Source organism: Panthera onca, chromosome A2 (assembly GCF_046562875.1).
Source record: "Panthera onca isolate mPanOnc1 chromosome A2, mPanOnc1 haplotype 2, whole genome shotgun sequence".
Classification (NCBI taxonomy): domain Eukaryota; kingdom Metazoa; phylum Chordata; class Mammalia; order Carnivora; family Felidae; genus Panthera; species Panthera onca.
The window spans coordinates 142,337,726-142,355,354 of NC_138340.1; the positions used below are offsets into that span (position 1 = coordinate 142,337,726).

The 17,629-nt window shown below is 37.0% G+C and overlaps 1 long non-coding RNA gene across 5 annotated transcripts in view; it reads left to right on the forward strand.

Annotated features, from left to right (window-relative positions):
• Positions 1 to 17,629, forward strand: part of LOC132679466 (uncharacterized) — a 404,100-nt gene that overhangs the window by 19,777 nt on the left and 366,694 nt on the right. The window lies entirely within an intron of this gene.

Genomic DNA, 17,629 nt, shown 5'->3' on the forward strand with positions numbered 1-17,629 from the left:
GTATTTGGATGCCACTATTGTGCAAGATGCATTCTTTTCAGTGTCTATCAATAAAGAGTATCAAAGTAACACCTTTTATTAAGGGAAGAGAATCACTATTCATTCACAGTTTTGTATCAGGGCTACTGTAACTCTCTTGCTCCTAGGACATTATACTTTTTTTGATGCCTTGGGCATCTTTTATAATTTGGGGCATCACAATAGTTTGCCGTATTGATTTTATTATGCTTTGTAGTTAGTGTTCAACAAGTATTCTAGATACCCTCGTAAGTTTTATGCATCCTAGAAATGGTAAGTTAACTCCTGGAAAGTTATACAGACCTACCACTTCAATGAGGATTTGCTTTCTGAAATAAAGGGCAAGTTATTATCCCTCATACATCTACCACTAAGGTAGAGTCACAGGACTAAGTGGGTCTTTCACACTTGGAACTGTTGTATTGCAGTGCCATCTGATTTACTTGCTGGGGCCATGTGAGTCTTAAATTCAGTGGTGTCGGAAGTATCCAGGTTAGCTAAACTTGTTGCATGTATCGCAGGGTCAGGTCATGTGTAGCAGATCGGTAGATCTGTAGCAACATGTTCTTTGAAAACCAGATCTTTATTTGCTACAGAGCCCAGTAGAAATTGAATGCCTCCATGAAGAACATGTGTTGACTGTGCAACCACAGCATGTCTCTGCAGTGTGGTCAAGCATTTGAAATATAATTTAGTGTATATTTGAAGTGGTGCATTTAGATTTGGGCCTCAGCCCAAATGTCCAGAAGAAACAGTACTTTACATGAAGAAGTATAGTTTTACTTACTCCCTGGAAGAATTGCTTCCCCCTTAGCCCTTACATATGGCTTCATGGAAGTTTCCCTAAGTTGAGGAAACTAACCTCATGTGTTGTTGCAAATCAAACTGAACGTCTGCTTTACTGTATCCTAACTCAAAGATGGCCCTAAAGACGTTGGTTAGAAGAAATTTCTCCAGTGTGGATAGCTGTGAACAACATGTAGGTAAATGTGGTCTGCTTTTATAAACACAGACACTTGAGCAGTCACAAATGCCTGGGCTGGTTGGTCAGGGGTCTGGAAAGAGCAAGACTGGGATGCAAAGGAGAAATAATTAGACCTTTACAGAAGAGGCACCTAGAGAGATCATCGGTGTAGGTGAAAAGCATGAGAATCTGGGTCTTACGTTATTAACTACCTAAGCAATCAAACCTAGAGGAAGGCCTTAACAACAAGAGATTATAAGAGGACTTTTATTTTCGTTTTTTTTTTTTTTTTTGTTTTGTTTTGTTTTGTTTTAGGACAGGGAGCACCTGAGTGGGGGAGAGGGGCAAAGGAAGAGAGAGAGAGAATCTTAAGCAGGCTTCGTGCTCAGCATGGAGCCCAATGTGGGGCTCAATCCCACAACCCTGGGAACGTGACCCGAGCCAAAGTCAAGAGTCAGATACTCAACTGACTGAGCCACCCAGGTGCTCCAAGAGGGCTTTTCTTAAGGATAGTAGCCAGAATTTATCCTTACCATCGCTCCCCCACCCCCATGCCTGAGCCCCAGGCTCATTTGGATAGTTAACTACCTAAGCACACTGAACCAAGAGGAAGCCCTTAACAACAGGAGAAATAAGAGGACTTTTCTTAAGGATATTGGCCAGAATTTGTTATTACTCCCTCCATCCCCCACTGCTTGAGCGCTGGGCCCATGAAGAGGATGGTCCAACAGCAGCGTTTCCCTTTCTCTGTGTCAGGTCTAGGTACTGCCACTGCTGCATGTTGCATGTTCAGTTTGCCACAGATGGCTGGGCTGGTTGGTCAGGGGTCTGGAAAGAGAAGATTGAATTGCAGTGAAGAAACCATAAGACCTTTACAGAAGAGGCACCTGGAGAGATCATCAGTGTAGTCAAAGAGCATGAGAATCTAGGTCTTACGTTATTAACTACCTACTGGTCTTTTCTAGGACTACCACCATACCAGGGCTTATATAATATCAGATTTGCACCATGGCATGCTGTGTAACATTTCCTTAAACCAAAGTATCTGTATTCTGATCGCAAATACATGGATATTTTTATTATTTAAACTATTATACATTCATCAATTTCATTCATTCATTCATTTCACAAACATGTATTAACCCCTTGTAAACTATTCTGTGTTAAGGCCTTGGAAGCACAAAAATGAATAAACAGTCTGTGCATTTGAGGAATCTCCAGTACCAATAAAGAGATACATAATCTAAAATGAAAATACAACATAACAGTGTTATTGCACAAATATTTTGTAGGTATTTGTGGTTTTACAGTATTGAGTAATGATATCAGGGGAGGTATAAAAGAAAATTTGAGAGGAAAATATAGTTCTGTTAGTATTGATTCTTCAACTGAAAGTGGTATTCCAGAAAAATGAATAATATGAAAAGACAAGAGGTGTTAGAAGCCATGGTGGATTCAAACAGTGATATGTTTGTTGTTAGCACCACAGAAGTTTTTTTAGGAGATAACACATGTAAGGTAATTTAGATTCAGATTTTAATAGGCCATGAAGATAATGTCACCAAGTTTGGATTTTATCCCATAGACGACGTGGTGCCACTGAAAGCTTTTAAGCTGGGAAGTTACAGAACACAATCTATATTTTAGAAACATCAGTCTGCCAGCAGTGTTGAGCACGCATTAAAGGGATATGAGATTAAGTTTTGGTGGTTACTTGAGAGGATATTGACACAGACTTGTTGAGGGAAAGGTTGTTTTAAGAGAGTTAGCATTAAGGTTTTATAAAAACTGGTACAAAAAGCACTAGCAATAAAAGTACCATATATCCTTATATGTACACTCTATAGATATTTTAACATTTTCCTCAAGTGAATACAGTCTTTGATATTAGGAATTGTAACTTACTAGTCTTTGTATTCTATATGTAATAGGGGCATTGGGAATTAAAAAGACATTTATAACAAGTTTGATTAAAAAATTTTACAAGATAGTGCAGGAATATTTATTCCAGTCAAGAGTTGATATCATGGAACTTCTTTTTCCCTCTATTCAAGAAGCCAACCAAGTGAAAAGGGACTAAGATGATTCCAGGTAGAGTAAAGTTATGGAGATGTTCAAGAGTATGATGAATTCAGGACACTTTAATAAATTTAGCATGTATGAAATGTGAGGCACATTTGATGTTGAAAGAAAAAAGGGCACATTTTGAGCATGTTTTGTATGCCATGATAAGGACTTTGCATTTTATCCCAAGAGCAGTAAAGAATTATTAAAATGAATGCAACCATCCATTTGATATTTTTTAAAAGATTATTCTGGCAGAAGTGTGATACATTGATAGATGGGACTACAATGGAGAGAGAGAGAGAGAGAAGTAGAGGGTGAGGGAGGGGGGATCAGTTGCAATATTGTAATAATAACCTAGAGCAAGACATAATGAGAATCTGAAATAGTAAAAGGAGAGAGATGTTTATTGAGAAGGAAGAGCTAATGTATCTCGATGAAAATTGGACATTAACAGAGGGACAAGAAGACTTTAAGAGAGTCTCCAGGCTTCTGACCTGGGCAACGGGGTTTTTGTTCCATGATTAAAAAACAGGGGTGCCTGGGTGGCTCGGTCGGTTGAGCGTCCGACTTCGGCTCAGGTCATGATCTCACAGTCTGTGAGTTCGAGCCCCGCGTCGGGCTCTGTGCTGACTGCTTAGAGCCTGGAGCCTGTTTCCGATTCTGTGTCTCCCTCTCTCTCTGCCCCTCCCCTGTTCATGCTCTGTCTCTCTCTGTCTCAAAAATAAATAAATGTTAAAAAAAACTTAAAAAAAAACAAAAAGAAAACAAAACAAGACAAAAAACACAATGTATTTTACATTTGTGTGTGTGTGTGTGTTTTGAAAGGAAGGAAGGTCAGATGTTATAGGTACTGTATTCAACTTAATATATATTGAATGTGAATGAAGTACGTGAGAGATAGTAAAATGGGAAGTCCAGATACCTCAAATAACTGTTCTCTAGTCTTCTCACTGTTTCCCAAACATTCTGTGTTTCTTAATACCCTCCCCTCAGTATAGCAGATAACACCACTTATTGAATTCTGTGCATCAGCGTTTAATCTAATATATCTGTATGTATGTATTTTCCAAAATTGGTATAGGGACTGTAAATCCAAGCTCCTAATTGGACACCCTTATAATATTTCTCAAAAGTCATACATTGCAAAATAGTTTCCTTGGTGTTTTGATGGAAATATAGATAATGAAAGATTTTGTCCATAGATGTCCAATTTATAGAGGTGGAGTGTGCTAGCAACCTGATTCTAGAACATGGGTAAGGGTTTTTTGGTTCAATGGACTGAATTGTTGCTTTCTTAACTACAGATTGAGGCAATACCAGATTAGAAGACTTTGGTCTGTTTTGTGGACAGAATCTTCTAGTTCCTCTTCCAACATTTCTGAAATTATACATATATCAACTGTAGTGAATGGTTACCAAACTTTTGTTGTTTACTTCCCAGTAATCTTTATACTGCTGAAACCCAGGTCTAATAAGAATCTAATGAAATAACTATTATATGCATCTCCATCTTCTCATGGATGTCTGACTTCATGGTTGAATTTGGAGAGTTTTATGAAATTGTTCTTCTGGAGCAACAAGTTTATTAGTATTATAGAGAAATAAATGGAAGGCATTTTCTTATGGGCTCAGTTACATCTTGGAATACTCAACTGGCATCATAAGCACACATTTGATATACATTTCAGAACATAAGGACCATTATTGCAATAATAGCATTCAGATATTGAGTATTATTGATGATGTTTCAGTAAGAGTGATACTTTAGAGACATATCACTAATAACATTATTCAAATATTATTATTACAAGATTATTTTAAGTAATTTACATTGTGTGTGCCTACTAAGTACCTCCTGGAGGAAGGCAGGCAGCAGATGGACAGGCAGACAGGAAGGAAGAAAGCAACGAAGATGGCTGGCATTTCCTTCCTCTTTCTTCCCTCTCTCCCTTCCTCTGTCTCTGTCTCTGTCTCTGTCTCTCTCTCTTACTCTCTTCTTCCCCTTTCCTTCCTTTCTCCCTTCCTGGACAAGGAATCTGGCTGAGATCATAGCTGCACTGGTTTCTAACAGATTAGTGTTTGGAGCACATGGAGACTCTTCCACTTTCAGAAAGGTTAACAGAATGGTTCAGCTTTGAATTTGAAACCTAATATGCCACACATTAAGACTGGCAGCTAATTAACTGTTACAACTTGAAACCAGAGTATTTAAGGACACCAGCAGACACATCTACAGCGAAGAATAATAAGAAATAAAATTTAAACATACCACAATTGCTCAAGCAGTCTGTGAGCAAACATCCCTTCACTGCTAATCCCCAGGGACAGAACAGGCATGAGTGGAGAAGGAGCAGTGGGATAGGCCAACTAGACTTCAGGTTACCTTGCTCTCCACCACAAGTGGCTCTTGGTTGTAGCAAGCAAGTCTAGACTTGAGATTTGTTTCTTTGTTTCCCTTTGCATTAGCAGGCAGTCAACCTGTGTAGGGTGACACCACAATAAGTAACTCAGTTCCATACATGTACACTCAGGGGTGAGCACGTGACTTCATACACAAATTTAGGAGCTCTCTTTTTCCATCTCCCTTCTCTCCTTAGGATTCCTCACATCCTGTGGTTCCTAGACTGCTTTTTATGGCTCTCTGGCTAAAAGTATGGTGTTTTAACCTCCTTGTGTTGTCACACATTCCTTTAAATGGGTATGCTTTGGGGGCCAAGCAAAGAGAGAAGGATAACAGAAATTTCCCACACAAATTTCAGATCATAGGGACATCCATTTTCTAGTTCCTCTGCCCAAACAGAAATATTTTATCTAAAATTTTAGGCACCTTTTTGGCCTTTGCCATTACTTGCCAGCGGCAAGGAGGGTAAAAAAACAAACAAAACAGAATTACTCCCACAGCCTCCCTTCCTGGACCTCTGTCAAGAAAGAAATAGGATTTCTCTTGAAGACTTTTTGTCTGTGCTTGCTGCTGTTTTGGAATAGCAGCCATCATAGGGTCTAAACCTGAGTGAATGAAACAGCAACAACAAGCTAGTGTTATCATATCACCTATTATCTGGGTTTAGATTTCCCTTCCAATCCACCTGCCGTTGTATGTATTTTAGAGTCTGAACAGATAGATCTTTATTTTTTTCCAGGGATATTAGTTGTGATCAGTGGAAGCTTTAGAACTGGAATGAGTAATCCATTTTAGCCAGACCTGAAAACTATCTTGCTAATTAGAGAATTTTGAATTGATAGTTGTGTGTGCGTATGTGCACGAGTGAGTGAGTGTACATGTGCATGTGTGTTTATTTTAGTATTTTAGCATTGTAAGTCATTGCCCTGTGGCTTCAGACTCACATGGTTTCTGATGAAAAATCTGTAGTTCCTATCTGTGTTCCTGCCCATGTAATGTGTCATTTTCACCTGCTTTCAAGATTTTCTCTTTATATTTTGTTTTCCACAGTTTGCATATGATACACCTAGGTGTTAATGTTTGTTGGTTTAAAGGAAACTTTTTTAAGGGCCCCTGGAGTCAGTCAGTTAAGTGTCTGACTCTTGATTTCAAGTCAGGATATGATCTCATGTTTCATGGGACCAAGTCCCACGTCAGGCTCTGAGCCTCTCAAAATGAATGAACTTAAAAAAAAAAAAGAAACCTTTTCTATTTTAGAAATGTTCAGGTTTACAGAAAAATTGTAGGGATAATATAGTTTCCATATGTCCCACTCCCATTTTTCCCTGTTATCAATAATTTAAATTAGGGTGGTACATAAGTTGCAATTAATAAACAAATATTAATACATCATTTTTAACTAGGGTCCATACTTTATTCAGATTTCCTTACTTTGTACGTAATATCCCTTTGGAGGATCCCATCCAGCAGACATTATATTTACTAGTTTCCTTAGCCTCCTCTTGGATAGACTTGGAGATCTGAATTTCTCTATTATTTTTCTTCTGCCTGAAGGACATCTTTTATTATTTCTTGCAGGTCAGATCTGCTGGTCATGAAATTGCTCTGTTTTTATTTATCTGAGAAAGTTGTTATATCACCTTCATTTTTTTTTTTTTTAATTTTTTTTTAATATTTATTTTTGAGAGAGAGAGAGAGACAGAGCATGAGTGGAGGAAGGGCAGAGAGAGACAGAGACACCAAATCTGAAGCAGGCTCCAGGCTCTGAGCTGTCAGCACAGAGCCCAACGCAGGGTTCAAACCTCTGAACTGTGAGATTATGACCTGAGCTGAAGTCAGACGCTTAACCGACTGAGCCACCTGGGCGCCCCTCACCTTCACTTTTAAAGGATAATTCACTAGACATGGAAGTCTAAGTTACTGGTTATTTTTTTCCAACATTTCAAATATTTTACTTTATTTTCTTCTTGCTTGTATGGATTCTGATGAGGTGTCTGTTGTAAATCTTATCCTTTATTCCTCTATAGGTAAGATTAAATAAGATTTTTTTGCTGCTTCTTCTGGCTTCTTTTATGATGTTCTGTTTGTCTTTGATACTGTTTGAATATTATATGCCTGCGTGTTAGGGTTTTGTTTTGTTTTGTTATCCTTATCCTGCTTGGGATTCTCTGGAGTTTCTAAATCTGTGGTTTGGTATCTCTGTCAGTGTTTTCAGAAGGTCTTGGCCAGTGTTATTTTATGTATTTCTTCTATTCTCTTACTCTTTTTCTAGTATTTCAGTCTCACTTATGTTAGAATGTTTGAAATTGTCCCATATTTCATGGATAGTCTGTTCTGATGTGCATGTGTGTGGTGGGGTGTGTTTTGTTTTGTTTTGTTTTGTTTTGTTTTTTGCATTTCAGTTTGAGAAGTTTCAAGTTCATAGATTTTTTACTTAGCCATGTCCAGTCTGCTGATGAACTCATCAAGGCTCTCTTCATTTCTGTCACAGGGTGTTTTATGTCTAACATCTTAATTCTTTCTTAGAGTTTCTAGCTGTCTGTTTACCTACTCATTTATTCTTATATGATGTTTAATTCTTTAACCAATGTAGCCCACAACATAGTAACCCCATTTACTTTGAATTCCCAACATCTGTGTTGTATCTGAGTCTAATGTTAATGCTTTCTTTGTATCTTTAGACTGTATTTTTACTTGCCTTTTGGCATGGCTTATAACTTTTAATTGAAAGCCAGATATGGGTTATGGGGTAATGTTTATCTGACTAGAAGTTGGCTGTGTTTACTGTTTGATACCAGGGGCCTCAAATTCATCTAGTGTCTGTTTTTGTCTCCTCTCTTAAGTTTGGGCCTCCCTAAAAAGGTGTGGGGGAAGGGAAACATTCTGTAATATATTATTAAATTTCAGTCTTTTAGTGAGCAGAAGACTTGGGGCCTTGGCCTTCACCCATATTTCCCAGTGGTGTAGCTTCCTCCTCATACAACCTTAGGTGAGACAAGAATGCTAGAGGGCACTGGAGTGCAGTAAATGTCCACCTTGGATAAGGCTTTGCTAAAATCTCCACTCCCCTTCCCGCCACCCCTGAAAACCCAACAGGAGTCCGGGAGGAGGTAAAACCCATGACAATTTTATACAAGTTTACCCTTAAGACTGTGGCCCCCAGAAGTTTCTTACTTTCATACTAGCACACACTGAGCCACCCACAGTGTATCAGTTACCTTTGAAATATCTTTACCAGTTTGTGGCTGCAGCGGCTTCTTTTTCAGGTAACTAAATCTCAACTGTGACTCTCGATTTGCCTGTCTTTCCAGGAAACAGGGTGCCAGTTTGCCCCACAACCTTAGTTCTCTGGTGTATTGATTTTTAGTTCTCTGAGCATTTTCTTGCTCTAAGGATAGGAGTGGCAACTTCTAAGCTCTCCAGATGTTAAAGCTGAAACTGCAAGTCCCAAATGTTATTTTGTTGGTATTCATTCTTCTTTGGGTTCTCTGAGCTTTTTTTGGATATGTGTTTGCTGTCTGTTGTTAATATAAAAAATACTGAGTCGCTGTTTCTTAAAATATTTCTTCCACCACATTCTTTAACTCTTCCTCTGGGATTTCAATTACACTTATAGTAGACCATTGGATATTGTACCACAGCTCTTGGATGCTCTGTTCTGTTTTATTTGCTTTTTTGTCTCTTTATGTTTCAGTCTGGGTAATTTGCATTAACCTATGTGAAATTTGCTGATTCTACTCACAGGTGTATTTAAACTTGCTGGCAAGCCTTTCAAAGGCCTTCTTCATTTTGCTTTTTATTCCTAGCATTTGATTCTATTTGATAGTTTTTATATTTCTGCTAAAATTACTCATCTGATGCTGCATGTTTTCTGCCTTTTCCTTTAGAGTCTTTTGCATACTAATCATAGTTACTTTCAGTTCCCTGTGAGATAGATCCAACCTTCCTATCATATCTCATTCTGGCTCTGTTAATTTTTTGTTTCTTGGCAGTGTGTTGTTTCTTTCTTGCTTCTTAGATACCTCATACTTTCTTTTGTTGAAAGCCATACGTGTTATATAAAACAATGGAGAATGGAGTAGAGTTTATGCCTGGAAATGGGCCTACCTTTTCTTCTGCTAGACCTTTAGTGTGGGATTTACATTAATGTTCTCAGAAGTTGAGTTGGACTTAGGTTTTTAGTTTGCTGTGATTGCCCTAAGTGCACCACACATTTCAAATTCCTTTATAATACCTTGTTTTTGTGGTCTGGATGGTGTGATAGGAGGTTTGTATCGTGTCTGCTCTCGTCTCAGTGTAGGCCTTCCCTTTGTGCTTTGCCTCAGTTAGGGTCTGTCTCTACACTCTTCCCACTCTCCCGGCATTTTTCCCATTAAGGTGTCACAGGACACTTGTTAGCCTGGTGGTGGCCGAGCAGAGGAGTATTCTCCGTTGTGCCTGTGTAGCCTCAGCCTTAGCCACTGTCTCTCTGTGTCCCAGAGGTGTAACCTTTTTGCTGACCCTGCACCCTTTCACCTCTGGTTCTGCACCCAAAATATATTTCCGCCTCTCCTGAAGGGATTTTTCTTTTCGGTTACCCCATCTGCGGTGGGGTTTTCTCCAGTGCCCTAAGAGTGGCAGTGTTCGTTCCCCTTCTTTTCACAGAATAAGGCTTTAATTCTGTAATGGAGATAAGGAAGTTTCAGGTGGACTTTCCTATTCCTCCTACACAGACTCTTCTCCCCCAGTCACGCATCATGAAGGAGACTTTCTCAGGGCTCTCAACCAGTGTCTTGGTCTTCATCTTTGTCGTCTTCTTTTCTTCTTCCCCCTTTCCTTCCCTTTCTCCTTCCCCTCCTTCTTCCTCACTTTCTTCTTTATGGTTGTATAGTGTGGATAGTGGATAATAGCCTACAAAAGGATGTAAAATCTCCCTATTTCTGAGACCCCCCAGGGGCTCCTCCACACCCTTGCCAGTCCTCATTCAGCATCTGGTAATTCATGAACTTTTGTAGCTAATTTAGTTTGTCTCAGGTTAGCAAGTGCTTATGTCCCATCTTTCCCTGCCGGAGTCTGTCTCATTAGGTTTGTAGGTAGTTGGTTGCCCTGTGCCCTCAGCTCTCTGAGAGTGAAATAGGATTCATAAACTTGCATTTCGTCCAAGATTTGGTGTTATCGTAGGTCTAGGAGGAATGTTTTTTTCCAGTTATCGACATCCTGGGCAGAATCCAAAAGTTGATTTCTTTATTTTTGATTAATTTATCTAATTTGTTGAGTTTGAATTGTCTTAGGTAAGAGCCAACTACTTATTTACTTTAATGGCATTTCTTATATTACAAAAACCCCAAAGCTTTTGTGGAATTAAGTATTGTTGTTGTTGTTGTTGTTGTTGTTGTTGTGAAGCTGAACTAAAACATTTTTAAAAGCAAAGCAAGAGCAAAGAAGAATGAAAAGACAGAGAACAGAGTTTTGTGTTCACATGAGATTTACAAACAGTTGGAAACTAGATGAGACTGAGAGATAGAGAAAGAATTACCTTTAATCAAAGGGTTTCCCCTTTGGTTGTATTCTAAGTCCCATGATGAATGTTATGGCAGTTTCTCTATTACCAAAATCTAGTTTACAGGTTCACATATCACAGTTTGCCTTGTTTTCACTAGACACTACTTAAATAACTCTCATATTTGTTCTTAGACTTCCTCATAGATCATTTTCCTTTGTCTTTCAAGATGCGTTAGGTACTAAAATTACATTCTGTGTGAGTTAAAAGCCCAATTCATAACCTCCTTTACTTTCAATAGTGATTAAACTGAACGTACTATCTTCCCTTTTCAATTATTGGAATGTTTTTTGCCCCATGGCACTTTCCTTTAGAAAATCTAGTTTCTTTTGCTTCATCACAGCAAATTACTTTAATTCAAGCTGATCCAATGTCTTTCTTCTGTATTCATTTTAACCTATAATATGTTTGCATTACAACCAGCTTTTCCATGTGCATTTTTACTAAATAAAAATCCAGATAATTTATTGAATGATTAGTATGTATTGGTTGATGTAGTAACCCAGGCTTGGTCCTCAACTTTTATCAATTCCCATGAATACTTTACCCCTTGTTTTACAGCTGCCCTTACTTTGGGTTGACTGATAAATCTAAATACACAGTTATAACTGTGTATCTTGACAGAAAAAAAAATCAACTGGTGTGGTGATTTGCTCACAACTCAAGTTTTGTATGTTTAATTGATTTTGTTTTTACGCATGTGACCAGAAACTCCCTGTTCCATTCTTTTGGGAGAGGAAAGTTGACTCGTCATGAAAGAGCAAATATTTTGCTCCTTGGATCCCAGAACATACAAGGCTTTGTGGTTTTTTTTAATTTCAAGGGCTTCATTAATGTTAGCAAAGGAAGATAAACCATAATATGAATGACACTTTCTTGATGGGTCAAATATTCCTATTTTATGTAAAGCAAACAAAATGAGCTTTCTTTTATTAATTAAAGGAATAGAGGAAAAGGTCATAACTCAGAGAAGAGAAATTATGAGAAGAAAAAAAAAAGTTAGTTGGAGTTAGGAATTCAAATGCTATAGATCAAATCTGACAGCCTGAGGCCACTTGTTTTGCATTGTGGTATTTGTGGCCCCGGAAACACTGAAGTTAGTATTTAGGGGAAGGACTATTTTGCATAGACTTGAAGGCTTATCCTGCACTGAAGGTCAACAGTGACCTTCCAGGGAAGGCCAACCTGTTGTTCTACTGCCCAGTAACTCCCAAATAAATCCTAAATTCAAGGACTTTTGGACATCTAATGGATGGAGGACCTCTGATGCCTATATTCTAGGGAACAGATAAGGTGTCTCTGTACACATTGAGTCTAATTCAAAGGAAATACTAACCCTATTACAAAATATATTGTAAAGACTCTATAAAATGGACTAGTTAACAGTATGTGATATCTTTCTGAGGTAGATAGGAAGGAGTAAAATGGAATTCTATATATGATTATTTTTTATTGAAGGTCTCCTTTTTAAAATCTCCAAAAAATCAGGTGATGAAAAAATTATTGCTGAAGACCAAATTCAAACAGCTTTGATTATTTAAATTCTATCATTTTAATTATAAAATGTACTAAACTCTGCTACAGATTTTTATATAAAATTATAAACTGTTGCAGCTTTTAAAAAGAATTTTAGAATTTTTTGAATTTAAAGCATTAATTTTTTACCTGATTAATTATACCTACATTCTGATAAACTCTCCAGTTTGACAACTACAGTCTCATAAACTCTCCAGTTTGACACATTCCATGAAAAATCCATACATTCAAATTTTTTCTCTAGTTTTACTCAGTCTTTCAGTTTTCTAATACTTCTAGTAAATTTTATGTAGCATATACAATATATTTACTCATGTAGATACCTGATTTTTCTTTATGTAGTACTGTGTTTATTTTAGTAAAGTTTCAATTCAATTTATTTTTTTTGACTCCATATATTCTCATTATTAGAGAGCAAACACAACTCTTATAGTTTCAGTGAGGCCACTGTATTGTATTGCTTGTGATTTTATTTTCTAGTCATAAGTAAGGAGACATTTAAGATATTTTAAGAATAGTAATTTATATTCTTCAGTGATAAACTAAAATATGCATTGTATTTAAATATTTATTCACATTACTCTTTGAAAGATATATTGTATGCAAAATCAACATTTCAGTTGATTTCACTATAATAAATTTTCTTTGAACAAATACGTAGTGCCTACCTTGTGTTAGGCATAGTGGGGTTCAAAAATGTATATTCCACAGGCAGTGATCTCAAATAGTTTAAAAACATGTATTTATATTACAAAAGTCAATCTAGTTAAGCATGTTTTAGATATATGATAAAATTATATACTGTGTAGATAGATATTTGTGTATATGCATTACATAGCATATGCAGTCTCACAAAGAATCAACTAATTTAAAACAAATATGTGAATCTTTTCAAAATGTTGAAAAGGTTTTAATATTGCTTTTAAAATGTGACTTAAACTACCCTAAAAGTGTGTATACACTCCAGTTCTGAAACAGAGACAGTTATGAATTAATAAAAATATTTCAAAACATGTATTATTGGTTAATATTAGAAATTCATGGAGTTCTTTCCTTAATTTTATTTTTTATGATTGAAGAACAGTTGGATTACAGTGACGTATGGCTTGCAAAATAGGTTAGATTTATTTTATCATGCATTCCCTTACAAATTTTAAGGAGTAATATGTAGTAATACTATATATTACTTAGCTAAATTCTTTTTGCTACTTGTTTTCCTGTGATTACTTAATGATTGCCTTAATTTTAGGAAAAAAATTGTGTTGATGGGGGTTTGAATTTATGATACAAAACATTTGTCCATTACCTGGGAAGTTACGAGGTCCTGAATCTACCATATTCTTTCATTTTGTACATGTATTACAAATATGTAAACAGAATCCTTCCATTAATTAGGTAAAGTGAATCAAGTGGAGTAGATGACATTCTGAGGTAAAAGATGTGTATGTTTCGTTTTTGATTCAGTAAATAATTAACTGCACCATCTGGTTGAACATTAAGTAGTATATGCCACAGATTTATTTTCTTTACAAAACCTGTGATTGGATAGCTTTTCCAGAATATTTATAAAATCCTCCAATTCTTGACCAGGACATGACCTTCACTAAGAGATTTGCTGATGCTTTGGGAGGAGTATTGTGTGAATAGAAATCTTTGTAAATATGTCTTTAATAGACCGTAAAACCAGAGGCCAGAATAAAGAAAACAAACATAGTGTCTTCAAAAGGAAAACAAAAAGTAGATCAATCCTTGCCAAAGTACTGTAGTAATTATCCGTCTACAATAGGTCTTACTGCACCTTTTTTAGGAAAAAAGTAAGTACAATTTAGACTAAACAATGACAAAAATTAATTGGTTTTTAAAGGAAGAGAATTCCTAAGGTAAGTAATGAAACTGCCAATCTCCATTTTATGCAGCTGAACAACAGGGGACATTGCCCTTTTTAAGAGATGAATCATTCTAACTTTATTAACCCTGATGTTTTGCATTGTAAGCCTAGCACTTGCACATCAGCACACATTTAAAAAGCATCCAAATGTACAGCCAACTAATCTTCCACAAGGCAGGAAAGAATATCTAATGGAAAAAAGACAGTCTTTTCAGCAAATGGTGTTGGGAAAACTGGACATGCAGAAGAATGAATCTTGACCACTTTCTTACACCGTACACAAAAATAACTCAAAATGGATGGAGCACCCAAATGTAAGCTGGAAACCATCAAAATCCTAGAGGAAAAGACCGGCAGCAACCTTTTTGACCTTGGCTACAGCAACTTCTTACTAGACATGTCTCAGGAGGCAAGGGAAACAAAAGCAAAAATGAACTATTGGGACCTCATCAAGATAAAAAGATTCTGGACAGTGAAGGGAACAATCAACAAAGTAAAAGGCAACTGACAGAAATGGAAGAAGATATTTGAAAATGACCTATCAGATAAAGGAATAGTATCTAAAACCTATAAAGCACTCCTTAAACTCAACACCCTAAAAACAAATTATCCAGTGAATAAATGGGTAAAAGACAGAACAGATATTTTTCTAAAGAAGACATGCAGATGGCTAACAGACACATGAAAAGATGTTCAACATCACTCATCATCAGGGAAACACAAATCAAAACCACAATGAGATACCACCTCACACCGGTCAGAGTGACTAATCTTAACTCAGGTAACAACAGATGTTGGTGAGGATACAGAGAAAGAAAACCCTTTTGCACTGCTGGTGAGAATGCAGACTGGTGCAGCCACTGTGGAAAACAGTATGGAGGTTCTGCAAAAAATTAAAAATAGAACTACCCTGTGACCCAGCAACTGCACTACAAGGTATTTATCCAAAATATAAACATGCTGATTTGAAGGGGCACATGCACCCTAATGTTTTTAGCAGTGCTATCAACAATAGCCAAATTATGGAAAGAGCTCAAATGTCCATCAGCTGAGGAATGGATAAAGAATATGTGCAATGGAATATTACTCAGAGATCAAAAAGAATGAAATCTTGCCATTTGCAAAAATGTGGATGGTACTAGAAATAAGCAAAATAAGTCAGAGAAGGAAACATATGTTATTTCACTAATATGTGGAATTTAAGAAACAAAATAGATGAACACAGGAGAAGGGAAGGAAAAATAAGATAAAAACAGAGAGGGAGGCAAACCATAAGAGGCTCTTAATATAGAGAACAATCAGGGTTGCTGGAGCAGTGTTGGGTGGGGGGATGGGCTAAATGGTGATGGGCATTAAGGAGGGCACTTGTTGGGAAGCACTGGGTGTTATATGTAAGTGATGAATCACTAAGTTCTACTCCTGAAGCCATTATTACACTGTATGTTAACTATGTATGGATTTAAATAAATTAAAAAAAAATACATTGTGCCACTAAAAAAAATTATCCAAATTATCATATTACATGTCATATTTGGAGTACATAATCAGAGGAAAAAATAGCCAGCACTTTTATTCTAGTGGGATAGATGGAGAGATGATTCTGGTGTTGATCTCCTATCTGGGAGTTCAAAGGAATCCTTCAGTAAGGCTTTGTAGCAAAGGTAATAAGACAGGCCATGCTCAGTATGAGACTTGCACACATCTTGCAACCCACAATTTAATTCAGATTAGTCTGTTCATGTTATTTCATTATCTCATCCTAATTTCAGTAGCACAGATGTTATCTTATAGTACAATGCATGAATCTTTTTTTTTTCAAAGTACCTTCCATATAACATTGTGAGTCTTTGTGTGTGTGCTTTGTGTGTCTCCATTCTCACAATGAAGTAAAGGAAGCTTGATTTCTCTGTGGCAGAATTATAGATCCCTAAAACTGCTGCCAACAGAATATATTTCACTGTCAGTTTAAGTGATAAAGTGAGACCGAAGTATGAACTCTTTTTACGTTTGCCACCATCTGATTTAATGTGTATGAATTTTGTTGGTTTTTCTGTATACCCATGCTGTGGTCTAAATGTGTCTCTTCCGAATTTATGTGCTAACATCCTAACTCTCAAAAGTGATCATATTAGGATGTGGGTCTTTTGGGAGGTGCTAAGTTAGGAATGTGGAACCTCATGAAAAGGATTAGTGCTTTATTAAAAGAGACTTTAGAGAGATCTGTGATTCCTCGTGCTATGTGAGGATACAATGAGAAGGCTAAGACTCAGAAGAGAGCTCTCACCCAGCCGTGCTAGCACCTGATCTCAGATTTCCATCCTTCAGAACTCTGTGCAGTAAGTTTCTGGGTTTTTTTTGTTTTTTTTGTTTTTGTTTTTTTTTTTTTGAGAGAAAGAGAGAACGGAGCATGTGTGCGCATGGAGGAGAGTCAGCAGGCTTAAAGCTGTCAGTGCAGAGCCTGATACGAGGCTCAATCCCATGAAGCACGAGATCATGACATGAGCCGAAATCAAGAGTTGGATGCTTAACCAACTGAGCCACCCAGGCACCCCAAGTTACTGTTCTTTATAAGCTACCTCGTCTGTGGTATTTAATTATTAGCAGCCCAGATGGATTCAGACAACCCATTTATGAAAATGCAGGTAGTCAATCTGACATCCTATAAAATTCAAGAGATGTGTCAATTAGAATGTGGTAGGGCACGTGAAACTTGCTGAATTCTGTGTCAAATTAAAAAAAAAAATGAATTCCAAACAACAAAATCTAATAAAATTGAATTCCATTAAATCTATCTCTGTCATAAAGCCTAAATAACAGATTCTCTGCCAGGCATCTCTTACTCTTATGGAGAAGGAATTGCTTTTCATCAGCAGGTAAATTGTTTTATGCTTTGGAGTAAAAACAAAAAACAGAAACAACAAAACAAAACACTAGGTTTAAGGACAGACTCTAAGAGGTTTCAGAGAGTGATTGTAATCCTGTTCAACTTCTACATCGGTACATATATTTGGGTAACCGACCTCAAAGGAGAGACTGAAAACAGATGGTTATATTTAATTGTTCTTTACAATTACATGGCTTTTCCTGTTTATTTGACATAGTTTTTAATTCCTGATAACAAACATTCTGTGACTCTCAGAGAGAATGGCTGTTTGGCTACAGATCAATTAATTCAGAGACTGGATAGGACCAGGTCTAGGGAAAAGCAATGCACTT